The 16,765-nt window shown below is 39.5% G+C and overlaps 1 long non-coding RNA gene across 2 annotated transcripts in view; it reads right to left on the reverse strand.

Moving 5' to 3' along the window:
- Positions 1-8,308, reverse strand: part of LOC122452465 — a 165,561-nt gene extending 157,253 nt beyond the window's left edge. For both annotated transcript variants that reach the window (XR_006272706.1, XR_006272707.1), the window contains exon 1: positions 8,174-8,308. This is a non-coding gene — a long non-coding RNA (uncharacterized LOC122452465). The remainder of the gene's footprint in view (positions 1-8,173) is intronic.
- Positions 8,309-16,765: the final 8,457 nt, after the last annotated feature.

Consider the following 16,765-nt stretch of genomic DNA (forward strand, 5'->3'; position numbering starts at 1 on the left):
TGATTTACAACAAAACTAAATATGATGTTGAAGGATATTAATAGATTCTTTTAAAGGGCCCTATCATATTTTATTTCAAAGTGTTCTTTCTGTTCTAAGATTTTCAGCTTAATGTTAAGGATCCTATTCTCTCTTGAACCAGTGTAATCAGGATTTTGCCCACATTACCACTCGAGAACTTTTTATCATGTCTGCCATTGGTTTTCATGTAAATTCAATGAAATCAGTTTTCATCATACTGTCAACAGAATTTGATACAGGAAATCAGCCTTACTATTTTTCACTTGACCTAAAAAACTCAGACTTCCTTGAATGAACCCCTACTTCACTTTTTGCTTCTTCTGGTGTCTTTACTTCTTCCTCTTTTGCCCATCTTCCTAATATGAAAAGGGTCAAAATTTAAGTATGTATTTTCCTTCTCTTCTCAATCTACACACACTCCCAGTATAACAATGAGGAACTCCTTACCTCTAGCATCAACTCGCCCCTCACACTAATCCAATATATCCCATTCAACTATATACTTAATATCTGATGCTATGGATCTAAAAGATATCTCAAATGTCCTGTGTAAAAGCTAAACTGATTGTGCTCAAACTTAGCCAAAGTGGCAACCATTATCATTAATGGCAATATTGTTATTTCATAAATTCAGGTCAAGAACTCTAGAGTCCTTCTAGACAAGTCTTTTTCTCATAGCATCCATTCAGTTGATTAGAAACTCCTGAGAGATCTGTCTTCTGAATATACCCACCGTTTAATCACTTTATCCTACCAAGCCATCTGCTACCAGGACTTCCCAGGTAGCTTAGTGGTAAAGAACCTGCCTGCCAATGCAGGAACGCAAGAGATGTGGGTTCAATCCCTAGGTCAGGAAGATCCTCTGGAGTAGGAAATGGCAGCCTACTCCAGTATTCTTGCCTGGAAAATTCTATGGGCAGAGGCACCTGGAAGACCATAGTCTCTGAGGTTGTAAAGAGTCAGACACAACTGAGTATCTGCTACAAGGACAGGCCAAATCACCATGATATCTCATCTGAATTACCATAAAAGTCTCGTAAATCATGGATGTGTGTCTGCCCATGTTCTCTCTTATTCTTAAATTCTATAATTAGACTGATTCTTTCAAAGTTTAAATTAAGCTATACAACTCCTCTCCTCAAAATCCTGTAATGTGTCTGTATTTAATAAAAGGGAAGGTCAAAAAAGAGTCAAACATGACTTAGCAACCAAACAACAAAAAGAGAAAACATCTGTATGATGGTCTATAAAGCCGTATACAGTCTGATCACCTTGTTACTTCCCTAACTCCATCTACTCCTTCTCAGCCATTGTTCACTGACAATTTGTCAGACTAGCCTCTTGACCAACTTGAAACATGATAGGGCTTTAGCATTAGTTACAAAGCTGAATTCAGTCTCTGTACTCTGACAATCAGAGATGGAGTTTCAGCTTGGGCTCCTTTTTGCATTCTGAGGGCGGGGTGCCTAGGATTTTGAGGGCTCACTCCTTACTGGTGACTTTAAAGTTTAAGAGTGGAAATTAGGTTGAGGGACAGGAAAAGGTGTCAGATATGTATATCACCCAAGGCTTTTTTTATTTTTTTGTTTTTTATTGGAGCACAGTATAGTTGACTTACAATGTTGTGTTAGTTTCAGATGTACAGCAAAAGTGACTCAGTTACTCAAAATTCTCCTAGCCAGGTTTCAACAATATGTAAACCACGAACTTCCAGATGTTCAAGCTGGATTTAGAAAAGGCAGAGAAATCAGAGATCAAATTGCCAACCACCACTGGATCATCAAAAAATCAAGAGAGTTCCAGAAAAAACATCTACTTCTTCTTTATTGACTATGCCAAAGCCTTTGACTGTGAGGATCACACAAAACTGTGGAAAATTCTTAAAGAGATGGGAATACTGGACCACCTCACTTGCCTCTTGAGAAATCTGTATGCAGTTCAAGAAACAACAGTTAGAAATGGACATGGAACAACACTGGTTCCAAATTGGGAAAGGAGTATGTCAAGGCTGAATAGTGTCACTCTGCTTATTTAACTTATATGCAAGGTACATCATGTGAAAGGCCAGGCTGGATGAAGCACAAACTGGAATCAAGATTGCCAGGAGAAATATCAATAACCTCAGATATGCAGATGACATCATCCTTATAGAAGAAAGCAAAGGGGAGCTGAAGAGCCTCTTGATGAAAGTGAAAGAGAAGAGTGAAAAAGTTAGCTTAAAACTCAACATTCAGAAAACTAAGATCATGGCATCCAGTCCCATCACTTCATGGCAAATAGACAGGGAAACAATGGAAACAGTGAAAGACTTTTTTTTTTTTTTTTTTTGCAGGGTGGGGGCTCCAAAATCACTGCAGATGGTAACTGAAGCTATGAAATTCAAAGACACTTGCTCCTTAGAAGAAAAGCTATGACAAACGTAGACAGCATATTAAAAAGCAGAGACATTACTTTGCAAAAACAATCCATCTAGTCAAGGCTATGGTTTTTCCAGTAGTTATGTATGGATGTGAGATTTGGACTATAAAGAAAGCTGAGCGCTGAAGAATTGATGCTTTTGAACTGTGATGTTGGAAAAGACTTTGAGAGTCCCTTTGACAGCAAGGAGATCCAAACAGTCCATCCTAAAAGAAATCAGTCCTGAATATTCATTAGAATGACTAATGCTGAAGCTGAAACTCCAATAATTTGGCCATCTGATGCAAAGAACAGACTCGTTTGAAAAGACCCTGATGCTGGGAAAGACTGAAGGCAAGAGGAGAAGGGGACAACACAGGATGAGATGGTTAGATGGCATCTCCGACTCAATGGACATGAGTTTGAATAAGCTCCAGGAGTTGGTGGTGGACAGGGAAGCCTGGTGTGCCTCAGTCCATGGGGTCGCAAAGATTCGGACATGACTGAGTGACTGAACTGAACAAAACTCTTTTTAGACTCGTTCCCCATAAAGGTCATTACAGAGCACTGACTAGAGTTCCCTGTGGCATACAGTAGGTTCTCATAAGCTATGCAGTTTATATATAGTAGTGTGCACATGTCAGTCCCAACGTCCCAATGCTCTCCTTCCCTCCTCTGCTTGCTTCTCTCTTGGTAACCATACCTTGGTTTTCTGCATCTGTGACTCTACTTCTGATTTGTAAATAAGTTCATTTGTACCACATTTTTTAGATTCCACATATAAATGAGATTATATGGCATTTGTCTTCTTTTGTCTGATTTACTTCACTCATCATGGCAATCTCTAGGTTCAGGGCTCTTTTTAAAGGGACTGTGTTGGGTGGGACAGCCTGGTTCCTTATCTAGGTGTTCTGTCAGTAGTCATGTCATGCAGCTGGCTATATGCTTATTCAAGGTAAATGCCATGAAAATGGATGCCTTAGCAATCAAAAGCTTAATTGTAAGTTATATTACTATTAAAAATGCTAGGCATTTACACCACATTGCCAATGATACAATTCAATTTTTAAACAAAAATAAGCACTTTGGAAAGCTTGTATCAGCATCCCAGCTTCACTGAAAAAACTGATGAAACTGATAGTGACTTGTATATTGTATAATGAAATATGTCAGTATCAGACATAATTACCACCTTCTTAACAGCCAATACATGAAGGTGCAAAATCATGCATATGTGAGAGACCCGTTCAAAGTGAAAGGATCACCAGTGGGTTTTTAACATAAGAGAAAACAAAGAATCTACTGACATCATTACAGATTCCACTTTACAAGCAACTATTACAAAATTAATAGTTATTTAGTGTTGGTGTCATATCAGAGAAATATATCCATCACCAGCTGAAAAGACTGTTAAAACACCCTTGTCTTCCAACTAAACAACTGAATGAAGTGAGCTTATTCTTTTTCTTCAAGGAAAACAATATATCTCAATAGATTGAATGAAGAATCTGATACATAAATCCAGTTATTATCTAATTAGTGAGATAGACAAAGAGCAGATTTTCAAAAATGTAAAACAATGCCACTTTTCTCACTGTTTTTATATTTCAGATTTGGAAATTACAGGTCTTTTTATAAAAATATACTAACCTAAAAAAAAAAAATATACTAACCTGTAAAAGGTTAACTATTGGTACTTAAACATATTTATTCTATCTTTTTGGAATAAGTATATATATATATTCTATAAGTCTACATTAATATCTAATATGGTAAATATCAACAGATATCAACACAGAAGTTTCTTGTGATCTGCAGCCATTTTTAAGAGTGCACAGAAATATGTAAATAAATTTTCTTTTCAGAGATAGTATTGTCACTTCCTAATGTGCATTGACTTTTGTAGCTACTCTTTCTTCACTTTCTGAATGAAAATAATATTCCCAAGAGACATTTTTATCTTGACCTCAAAAAAGTATGCTTAATACATCCATGTGTGGTAGAACTATATGTGCCCTGTATTAGAAAATCCACATAAACAATATTCTCTAAATCATCATACATGCCTGAGGATAATGGAAGTACAGTTAGACATGATTTTTCAAAGTTCAGAATTATAAAACATTCTTTTTGCCACAGTTTCACAATAGGTAACGATAAAATATGCTTGGCCTACTGCCCTCCCCCACTCCCCTGCCCCATTGGATCTTGCTCATTGTCTAGGGCAGACAAAATCTTCATAGGGCAGCAAATGGTGTGGATTTTTTAAAAGCATTTTCAGCCAAAATATGATGGTTATAAATGCATGCAGTTCTGTAGTTTGACTAAAATGTTTTTCATACAAAAGAGCAATGAAATTGACCTTTCTGAATATTTTGGCTAAGTTTTATATAAAAAGCCACATATAATTCAGGCCTTAAATTACTGTTAAAAGCTTCAAAATGTGTAGGCTAACTTAAAACAATTATAATTTCATTTATAAGCTGAGCTGTTCAGTCCAATAGGTACTATTCACATGTTCCAATCAATACGGATAAAACACAGAACCAAAAATCAGAAAGTCTATAGATCTGAGAAAGCCATCACTTCATAATATGTTCTTTTCATACCTTCTATTACCTGTTATGAGCAATTTTGTGTGACATTATAGGAATAGAATCAGAAGATTATTGAACTCCCTAGTGAGAAACAGCAGGAATCTTATCTCTGCTATTGTTGATTGCAGCACAGTCTTGAAATTTTGATACAGAAGAAAAGGAATACTAGAATATTTTCCAATATTAGTCTTTCAGTGAAGCATCTTAGAGCAAATAAGCACAGATCCTTTTTATGTATTATTTTTCAGGCTACAATGCTTTACACTGCTATTAGCAGAACCCCTGGAAAATAAAATAGCATGTGATTACTTACAGGATGCTTCTGAACAGAGAAAATTAAAAAAACAAAAATAACAACAACAACAAAAAAGGCGCTAGGGTAAAATAACTCATAAGTAAGCTAAACAGAATGTATCAGTTCAGTTGCTCAGTCGTGCCCGACTCTTTGTGACCCCATGGACTGCAGCACAACAGGCTTCCCTGTCCATCACCAACTCTTGGATCTTGCTCAAACTCACATCCATCGAGGTGATGCCATCCAACCATCTCATCCTCTGTCATCCCCTAATCCCCCTGCCTTCACTCTTTCCCAGCATCAGGGTCTTTTCAAATGAGTCAGTTCTTCACATCAGTTGGACAAAGTACTGTAGTTTCAGCTTCAGCATTAGTCCTTCCAATGAATATTCAGGACTGATTTCCTTTAGGACTGACTGGTTGGATCTCCTTGCAGTCCAAGGGACTCTCAAGAGTCTTCTCCAACACCACAGTTCAAAAACAGAGTATATAGACTCTAGTAACTAGAGGAACAAATGCCTTTGTCAATATATCAGTTTGGGGAAAATTTGGGCAATAAGTATTTGTAATTCTTAGAAGTAAGTCAGATAAGAAAAAAAAAACATTTTAAAGATTATGATCTATATATTTTTTTACTGTGCTCAGTTGCTCAGTCATGGCCGATTCTTTTTTGACCCCATGGGCTGTAGCCTGACAAGCTCCTCTGGTCATGGGATTTCCCAGGCAAGCATACTGGAGTAGGTTGTCATTTCCTTCTCCAAATGATTTTCCTGACCCACATCTCCTGTGTGCATCTTCTGAATTGGCTGTTGGGTTCTTTATCACTTGAACCACCTGGGAAAGCTCATGTTTTTAATAATCATGTACTACTAAAATACTAATTCTTTGTAGAGATTGTTATATATATATATATATGTATATATATATATACACTCATGTGTATACATGGTGGTATACCCACACACCCCCATCCACCATACATTCCTCTCTAAACACAGAAGTTTCTAAAATTAAATATTAAAGTCAGTAACCTCTAATAATTTCAGTGGGGAAAATAAATTTAAAAATTAAATGTTTAATTTTAATCTTCCATTTATTTATTTTATGATGTTCCTTTATTCTACGGCAGTAAATAGAAGAGGTTCATGTAATGTCAATGCTAATAAATATCACAGACCCAAAAATGTCTTGTGATATATATATACATATTTTTAACATTACTTCTGGTCACACTCTTCTCACTATCTTACTTAGGATAATTGCATTCTTTATAGTCCAACTCAGATTGTATCTCCTTGAAGCCTACAGAGCAGTAATTTCTTTCAACAATGGAAGTGATATGACATTTTTGTGTATTTGTCTTGTACATTCATTCATTCATTCAACAATGCCCCTTACATTCTGGGTATTATTGTAGACACTGAGATACAGATTGAACAAAATGCAGATGCTGTATTCAAGGACTTTTCTTTGTACTTTAGGCAAATCATAAACAAGTAACCATTTGGGTCAGCCTGTAAGGGGTATAAGAGGAAAGCAAGCATGGAGTAAGGTGTCTTCTCTCATCTCTTTATGGACTTGTCACACACCTGTCTCACAGTGTTTATAGCTAATATTTCTTTATACAACCTCCAGAATTCCAGTGCTTTTGTGGATTGCTTACATCTATTCACACACATCTGCAATATTTCCTTCCATAGAGAGGCAACAAAGCACTGCTGGCTTCTCTTTACTTCTCCTACAATGGCATATATTCAGTTTAGGATAATGATCCTGCTTAAGCTTAGGTCTGGTCTTTATACCTCACCAGGTAAAGAATCTGCCTGCAACGAAGGAGACCCCAGTTCTATTCCTGGGTGGGAAGATCCCCTGGAGAATGGATAGACTACCCATCCACTATTCATGGGCTTCCCTGGTGGCCCAGACGGAAAAGAATTTGCCCGTAATGCATGTGGGAGTCTTGGGTTTGAACCCTGGATTGGGAAGATCCCCTGGAGAAGGGCGTAGCAACCCACTCCAGTATTGTTGCCTGGAGAATTCCCATGGACAGAGGAGCCTGGCAGCGTACAGTCCACGTGGTCACAAAGAGTCGGACAGGACTGAGTGACTAAGCACAGCACAGCACAAGCTTAGCTGTTCTTTCCTCCCCTCTTTTCCTAGGGAGCCAGCTTCCACAAAGAGCCGCAGATAGAAAGGTCCTCAACTGTTTCTGTCTGAGTGACTCAGTCCACATCTAGGGTCTCTTATTAGGAAGACCATTAGCCCACGTACATAAGCCACAATCTTAAACATACTCCTCATTATAAACACTATATTTTATTCCCATATGCTTAACTCACTTTTTCTTTTTTTTTTTTAATTCATTTGAAATCCAGTGAGGAAAAGGGAGGTCATTCAAAGCACCATATTTAAGAACTATATAGACAGGATAGAAAAAAAAATCTAGAAAAGAATAAACAGAAGAATGAAGAAACCATCAAGGGATTTAAACAATAGCAGTTCATTTGACGGAGAAGGCAATGGCACCCCACTCTAGTACTCTTGCCTGGAAAATCCCATGAACGGAGGAGCCTGGTAGGCTGCGGTCCATGGGGTCGCTAAGAGTCGGACACGACTGAGGGATTTCACTTTCACTTTTCACTTCCATGCATTGGAGAAGGAAATGGCAACCCACTCCAGTGTTCTTGCCTGGAGAATCCCAGGGACCGGGGAGCCTATGGGCTGCCGTCTATGGGGTCGCACAGAGTCGGACACGATTGAAGTGACTTAGCAGCAGCAGCAGCTCATTTGACAAAAGGAGAATCAACCACTGCAATAAACATCTCTGAAATACTGAGTAAAGTGAGGAGATAAAAACTACATACCCGTGGAGCGGCCAACACAGAGTTCCTTTGTGACAGCGGACGGGATGGTTTCAGTGGATGGAGAAGCAGGAAGCTGGCTGGTACAAGATGAAGCGTGAGAGGGTGTGGAGTCTGGGCCAACAGCACATGAGGACGACGGCCTGGTGACCCGGCAGACGCCGGACGCGTCTGTGAGCTGAAAGTGTAACGACGCAGGCGCAAAGCTGTTATCGCGAGACCATTAGCCTGGTGGTTAGAATTCCTCCTGCTCTGCCAGTGGTCAGCCTAGAGGTGGTCCTCTCTGCAAAGCGCGCGAGAAGTGGGCCTGGGCCTTCTTCCTCTGCCCTCCGGGCCCTCATCCGGGGCCAGCGGATGAGCTGGGGGCCCAGGGCAGGCTGAGGATTGTGTCTCACAGAGCTCCGGAGACCCCGCCATGGCTACTGACCGGCCAGATCCAGACCTGGAAGCAGCCGGGAACCTCACCCCCATCCCCGTGGTGGTCCCTGGAGCCCTCAGCAGCTGGAGGGTATCACAGGACCATTAAGGTAAGAGCTTCAACCAGCTTCTGTGTCTCCGTTCAAGTTTCCAAACTTGGTCCAGCATTGATCAGTTGTCCATCCCCAGGAGATGGCCGGAGGTCAGGGTTCAGGTGCAAGGTACATCATTTCCTTCAGAGTCATCTCTGTAGTCAAGACCTCTCTCAAAGAAGGGTGATTGTTGTAAGCTGGCGATTAACCTGATTGTGATTTGCTACAAGTGATGTTTTCCAGTTTAAATGAAAAGCCTGAGGACCAGCCAGTCCCCCTGCGGTGATGGCTGGGTGGGGCCTGGGGACCCTGAGAGTCATTGTATTGTAATGAGATTACCCTTTAGAGAGAATCAGTTTGATGACATATGAGGAAAGGGGTGCAAACCTAAGGAGTGACATTTCAAAGAACAGGAGGGTCTGGGCTGAGAGAACATATGGGAAGAATTGTCTTTTGCTGGGAGAGATGCTTTCTCCATGTTACTAAATAAGACGGAAAGGATTGTTTCGGTCACATCAGAACTACGAAGCTCCTCTCTGTCTACTGTCTTAGAAAATGTGTGTAAGACCCCTTGCTGAAAATAGGGAAACAAGCGTAAAAGAGCTAGCCAGAAAAACAGAATAGAATTACTGGATGTGGATCAGGACCTATTTGCGTTTCCTTTGATTTCCCTATGATGTTCTTTTCAGCTCTGTAGTTTTTGCCAAGGATTCTCCTTAACTCAATGACCTGTCTTCCTGGACTCACATCCTCCATGAATTATCCTCCCCTTCTCCCTAGTTTTACATTTTGCCCTTCATTGTTGTTCAGTCTCTAAGTTGTGTCCAACTCTTTGCACCCCCATGGACTGCAGCATGCCAGGTTCCCCTGTCCTTCACTGTTTCCCCAAGTTTGCTCCAATTCACATCCATAGAGTCAGTGATGCTATCTAACCATTTCATCCTCTGTCACCCCCTTCTTCTCCTGCCCTCAGTCTCTGCAAACATCAGGGTCTTTTCCAGTGAGTCGGCTCTTTGCATCAGGTGGCCAAAGTATTGGAACTTCAGCTTCAGCATCAGTCCTTCCAATGAATATTCAGGGTTGATTTCCTTTGGGATTGACTGGTTTGATCTCCTTGCTGTCCAAGGGACTCTCAGAAGCCTTTTCCAGCACCACAATTTGAAAGCATCAATTCTTTGGTGTTCGGCCTCCCCTTTAATTTCTGCTTTATCCAGCGCTTCCTTAGAGAAACACCCTACTACCAATGATGCCATTAAATTAGCCACTATATGTGAAAATATTTAGCAGTGTTTCTGACAAACAGTTGCTTAATTCTAGTTAGATATTAGGTTATTTTTCTTTTTTCCTAGAGACATAGTTTCTTTTGAGAGCATACTATTCATATGAAGGAGAGCATCCTTCATACAAATGAAGGATGAATTCTTCAGTAAGTGCTATGATGTTTCTTAGACATACAGAAAGACAGTTGCTAATCAATCATATAAAAATTTATTTAGACTGACATCTGCCATATTCCCAATAAAAGCAAAGCCCTTACCTAAACCTATGCAATGTTTTAGTAAATGCTTTCTTTGAAGTTCTAGAGCACTAAATCAGAAGGCTTTTACTAAATTAATAACAACTTGTTGAATCAAAGAAGGACTAAGTCAATAAGAAATGAGGGAAGAAATTTATTGATTACCACTTAAAAAATAAAGTTACACTCTAGTTGGCATATATCTTATAGCTGGTCAGTGAGCATATTTCCTTTCCTCCTTCCCATGGCCATGCATTCTGGAGCCTAGATGTGATGGAAATGATTCATGCCACTTCCATGTTCCATTAGTAATAGCCAAATGGCTCCTTCATGATCATTTCACCCACAACAAGCTCGAGGAAGACAAGCATGACAAGCCTGGAATTCACATGTTGAAAATAATGAACTTACAAGGAAGGGTTCTAGGTCCTTGAAGATCCTCTTAGAAGAAATCTACCCAGTGGACAGGACTGTTTCGGACTTCATGTTATTAATAAAAAGATTCAGGTGGTAAGTCCACCATGGTATGGGAGTTTATCTTTTGAGCTGTAAACATCACCTGCATCAGTAGTTCCATATTCTGTCTTTCCTATTTCCCCAAGCTGACATATAGATGCATGTTTGAGAGTGAGCTTCCAATAGGCTTAGAATGACAGCAGCTGAATATCTGAACAATATCTCCTGTAACAATGGCACCGCGGTCTAATATGTCCTGCCGTCCTGCACCTAGACTCCTGTTTGAAGGAAAATTAAATATCTATTATCTTTGAGCCACTGGGTTACGGGAACCCTTTGTTCCAAAGTTTTACCCTACACCCTAAATCAGTAGTGCTCATGGTTTGATTGCATCAGGATTGCCTGTAAGGCATGTTAAAACCTAGATTTCTGTTAATCATAGATGTTAACCCCCAAGTTGAAACAATAGATGGAAATATAGCATTATTTTGTCATAGTTATTGAAATAGATTTATATATAATGAATGAGGCATGAAAGAATATAAAGCTAAACCTTAAAATACAGTTGTGACAAAAAACATACTACACATCAATTACACTTTGAAGAAACAGGGCCTGTGCACTATTATTGAAACACTATCCAGAGTAGCACACTTGGCCTTTCCCTCAACTGTTCTACCTTTTCCGTCTAGATAAATTTCATCAGGAATGATAATGACGTTAGAATCATGGCTTCTTAGTATTTGGATGTAATTATCTTCATTTGACTCGTTGGTCACTTTTATTTGCTTTAAAGCAGTATAAATTTTAAGGAAGTCTGAGAGCCACATGTAAACACATTTTCATGTCAGTGAAACCAAAGCCAAGTTCATAACCTACAGATAATATGTGTAGACTAATATATGGAATAGAGAAAGTACTGAACAAAATGAATCAGGGCATTATTTTTGACCCTGGAATTAAGGGATGAGTCAATTCATGATATTAGGTTTTCTCTCCTCCATTTACAAAATAGCAGCAGTGTTCCTTGTCCTCATCTCACTAAGCTTGTATTGTGTGTGTATGTGCTCAGTCGTGTCTGACTCTTTGTGACCCCATGGACTGTAGCCCACCAAGCTCCTCTCTCCATGAGATATTCCCAGCAAGAATACTGGAGTGGTTGGCATTTTCTTCTTTAAGCTTGAATTGAGTAGGTGGAAATGTAAAGTTCTAAGCAGATATGTTTATCTGGGTAGCCAAGTTCGGTGGCACTAGAGGTAAAGAACCTGCCTGCCAGTGCAGGAGATGTAAGAGATGCAGGTTCAATCCCTGGGTTGGGAAGAATCCCTGGAGGAAGGCAAGGCGACCCACTCCAGAGTTCTTGCCTGGAGAATCCCATGGACAGAGGAGCCTGGCAGAATGCACAGAGTCAAACATGACTGAAGCCATGGGGTTACACAGAGTTGAACACAACTGAAGCAACTTAGCATGCCCGCAGGTTCGTATTTTATGTATGTTAAGTACGTTAAGCCAATTAATTTATTTTTGAGTATTATCTATTTATCAGGAATAAGAAACAAGCCAAAGGGGAAAGAAGCTACTTGATTTCTACTTGTATGTATTCAGATTACTCTCTTATTACACTTTCCTTTGCCCAGCAAAGTGAGGAAAATACTGTTTGCAAACATGGCAAATCAAAGTATCCAAATGAAAACATTTACTCCAAAGGGAATGGTTTTGCTTTACAGATAAATTAAAAACCAGCTGTGCCAGCCTTCATGGAAAACATTATATAGCAAGTGATTTGTCCATAAATGAATCATCTCAATGAATGCAATACATAATGCTGCAGGTGGCATTTATTTTGACAGACTAGGTTTATTAAGGTAGTTGAATTTAAAAAAATAAAACATTCTGTGAAAATAATTGAAAATTGCTCAAAAAACTAACTTTTAAGTTTAAAAAGAAGGGTTCTTCCTGCAATTAATTGAATTTCTTGGATTTCCTATTGCTGTAACAAAGAGATAACACATAGATAATACAGAATAGTGCATAGCAATTTAGCTAAGAGTTTTATAGTTCAAAGCAGCAAATCCAGCAGGACTGCTATTGGCAACAAGCTATCATTATATAAGATTAAACAGATAAATAGATGTAGCCATGTACTCAAGAGTACTCACTAAACTCCAATGATGAACAAGGGAGTGTCCAGCTGCTAAAATTTCAGTACTGAATAAAGGCATTACTTCATACAGCTCCCAATCTGTTAATGAAAAACTGATATTAAACAACAAAATATGTTACTGACATTCAGTCATAATTTTAATAATTTCAATTGTGTATTTCCTTAGGTGACTTAAAATACTGCGTTGTAATTTGATTCAATTTAAAAGTCTGCATTTTTAATTATGTGTCATACCTGACTGGAATTCCATCACCTCCACTATCTTTGTTCAGAGTAATGCTTCCTAAGGCCCACTTGACTTAGCACTCCAAGATGTCTGGCTCTAGATGAGTGATCACACCATCAAGGTTCTCTGAGACATCAAGATCTTTTTTGTTTAATTCTTCTGTGTATTCTTGCCACGCCTTCTTAATGTCTTCTGCTTCTGTTAGGTCCATACGACTTCTGTCCTTTATTGTGCCCATCTTTGCATGAAATGCTCCTTTGGTATCTCTAATTTTCATGAAGAGATCTCTAGTCTTTTCAATTCTGTTGCTTTCCTCTATTTCTTTGCATTGATCACTGAGGAAGGCTTTCTTACCTCTCCTTGCTATTCTTTGGAACTCTGCATTCAAATGGGTATATCTTTCCTTTTCTCCTTTGCCTTTTGCTTCTCTTCTTCTCTCAGCTATTTGTAAGGGCTGCTCAGACAACCATTTTGCCTTTTGCATTTGTTTTTCTTGGGGATGGTCTTGATCACTACTTCCTGTACAATGTCACAAACTTCTGTCCATAGTTCTTCAGGCACTCTGTCTATCAAATCTAATCCCTTGAATCTATTTGTCACTTCCACTGTATCATTATAAGGGATTTGATTTAGGTCATACCTGAATGGTCTAGTGGTTTTCCCTACTTTCTTCAATTTAAGTCTGAATTTGGCAATAAGGAGTGACCTTATTAAGTGGCCCTTAATAACTCAAGTGGGTCTTAGGAAGCATCACTATGAACAAAGCTAGTAGAGGTGATGGAATTTCAGTTGAGCTATTTCAAATCCTAAAAGATGATGCTGTCAAAGTGCTGCACTCAATATGCCAGCAAATTTGAAAAACTCAACCGTGGTCATAGGACTGGAAAAGGTCAGTTCTCATTCCAGTCCCAAAGAAAGGCAATGTCAAAGAATGTTTAAATTACCTCACAGTTGCATTCATCTCATACCCTAGCAAAGTAATGCTGAAAATTCTCCAAACCAGTCTTCAACAGGACATGACCTGAGAACTTCCAGGTATTCAAGCTGGATTTACAAAAGACAGAGGAACCAGAGATCAAATTGCCAACATCTGTTGAATCATCAAAAAAGCAAAAGAGTTCCAGAAAAACGACTACCTCTTCCTTATTGACTATGTCAAAACCTTTGACTGTTTGGATCACAACAAACTGTGGAAAACTCAAGAGATGGGAATACCAAACCACCTGACCTGCCTCTTGAGAAATCTGTATGCAGGTCAGGAAGCAACAGTTAGAGCTGGACATGGAACAACAGACTGGTTCCAAATTGGGAAAGGAATACGTCAAGACTGTATATTGTCACCCTGCTTATTTAACTTATATGCAGAGTACATCATGCAAAATGCCGGGATGGATGAAGTGCAACCTGGAATCAGGATTGCCAGGAGAAATATGAATAACCTCAGATATGCAGATGACACCACACTTATGGCAGAAAGCGAAGAAAAACTAAAGAGCCTCTTGATGAACGTGAAAGAGGAAAGTGAAAAATTTGGCTTAAAACTCAACATTCAGAAAACTAAGATCATGACATCCAGTCCCATCACTTCATGGCAAATAGAAGGGGAAACAATGGAAACAGAGAGAGACTTTATTTTTTTGGGCTCCAAGATCATTGTAGATGGTGATTGCAGCCATGAAATTAAAAGAAGCTTGCTCCTTGGAAGAAAAGCTATGACAAACATATACAGCATATTAAAAAACAGAGACATGACTTTGCCAACAGCAGTCCATCTAGTCAAAGCTGTGGTTTTTCTAGTTGTCATGTATGGATGTGAGAGTATGACTATAAAGAAAGCTGAGCGGTGAGGAATTGATGCTTTTGAACTGTGATGTTGGAGAAGACTCTTCAGAGTCCCTTGGACAGCAAGGCTATCCAACCAGTCAATCCTGAAGGAAACCAGTCCTGAATATTCATTAAAAGGACTGATGCTGAAGCTGAAATTCCAATAATTTGGCCACCTGATGTGAAGAACTGACTCATTTGAAAAGACCCTGATGCTGGGAAATATTGAAGGCAGGCAGAGAAGGGGATAACAGAGGATGAGAAGGTTGAATGGCATCACCGACTCTATGGACATGAGTTTGAATAAGCTCTGGGAGTTGGTGATGGACTGGGAAGCTTGGCGTTCTGCAGTCCATGGTTTCAGAAAGAGGTGAATGTGACTGAGTGACTGAATTGAACTGAACTTACCTGAGTATAGAAGTTAGAAATATAGGAATAAATTAAAAAATTTAAATTTCTGCTCTAATAGAGTTTCAATTTTCATGGGAGTCAGAGAATCCTAAAATTTTATGTTATGTAGACTATTACTAGGTGCCCCTTCATGGTTCACAGCTTTGTCATGGTAAAGGGGCTTGCATAACTCAATGAAGCTGTGAGCCATGCCATGCAGGGTCACTGGTGATTAGTGCTATGAAAGAAAATAAATGAAGTTAGGAGAAAGAGTGTTATAATATTCAAGAGTAGAATTAGGGTATTATTTACTCAGGTGATTCAAATATTGAAGGAGTTTCCAGAGTGGAAAATGGGAAGATATTTGGAATACATTTCCAGGCAGATGAGAGAAGTATGAAAGTCCTTGAGTCATTTCCAGTAAAGTGAAGAACGGTATCAGGGGAAGATGAATAGAAGATAGGGGGATAATGTATTATGGACTGAATATATCCTCACAAATTAATTTGTTGAACTCCTAACCCCCAATATGATGATACTTAGATATGGGAAATTGGGTAAGTAATTAGGGTTAGATGGGGTCATTAATCACTCAGTCATGCTGACTCTGTGCCCCCATGGACTATAATCTCTGTCCATGGAATTCTCTAGGCAAGTATACTGGAATGGATAGCCATTCCCTTCAGGGGATTTTCCTGACCCCGGGATTGAACTTGAGTCTCCTGCATTGCAGGGAGACTCTTTACCATCTGAGGTCATTAGGCTGGAAAATTCAGGAGTTCAGCATAAGACAGTGTCCAGCTGTAGGCCCACCAGGAAGATGTCTTCTTTATCATGGAAAGTTCTTCCTCCAAGACTGGGGCTTGTTCCAAGCCATGACCTACCTGTTGGTGACAGAGAGCCCAGGAATTTAGGCATCCTTGTGGAAGAACACTAAAGACGTAACCCAGTCCATGTGAAGGCAAGCTATCCTCATCGTCCCCGTGGAAAGGAATGCTTAAAAGTGCCTTTGCAATATCACTTACCAAGTACCTTCAGCCTGGGCCATAACCTGTAGTGATCACAACGTCCAGGAAACACTGCAGACTCAACTGCTAAACTACAGGTTTGAGCCATTTATTACCCAAGGTGATTCTCCAGATGCCTTGCACACAGGCAAGATGGGGCTGCTGAATAGAGAAAGTCTCAGAGAGGGCTTTGACTTCCTGGGGCTGAGCAATGGGGGCAACTGTTTATTTTTCTCCCTCAGGCAGACAGTATTTTTTTAGCTATTTATTTTCTTTCTTTCTTTTTTAAATTAATTTTTATTGGAGTATAGTTGCTTTTCAGCTTCACAGGTGGCTCAGTGGTAAAGAATCCACTTGCAATGCAGGAAACTTGTGTTCAATCCCTGGGTCAGGAAGAGCCCCTGGAGAAGGAAATGACAATCCACTCCAGTGTTCTTGTGTTCTTGCCTGGAGAATCCCATTGACAGAGAAGCCTGGCAGGCTCCGTGGGGTTGCAAAGAGTC

Source organism: Cervus canadensis, chromosome 13 (genome assembly GCF_019320065.1).
Source record: "Cervus canadensis isolate Bull #8, Minnesota chromosome 13, ASM1932006v1, whole genome shotgun sequence".
In the NCBI taxonomy this organism is placed as follows: Eukaryota; Metazoa; Chordata; class Mammalia; order Artiodactyla; family Cervidae; genus Cervus; species Cervus canadensis.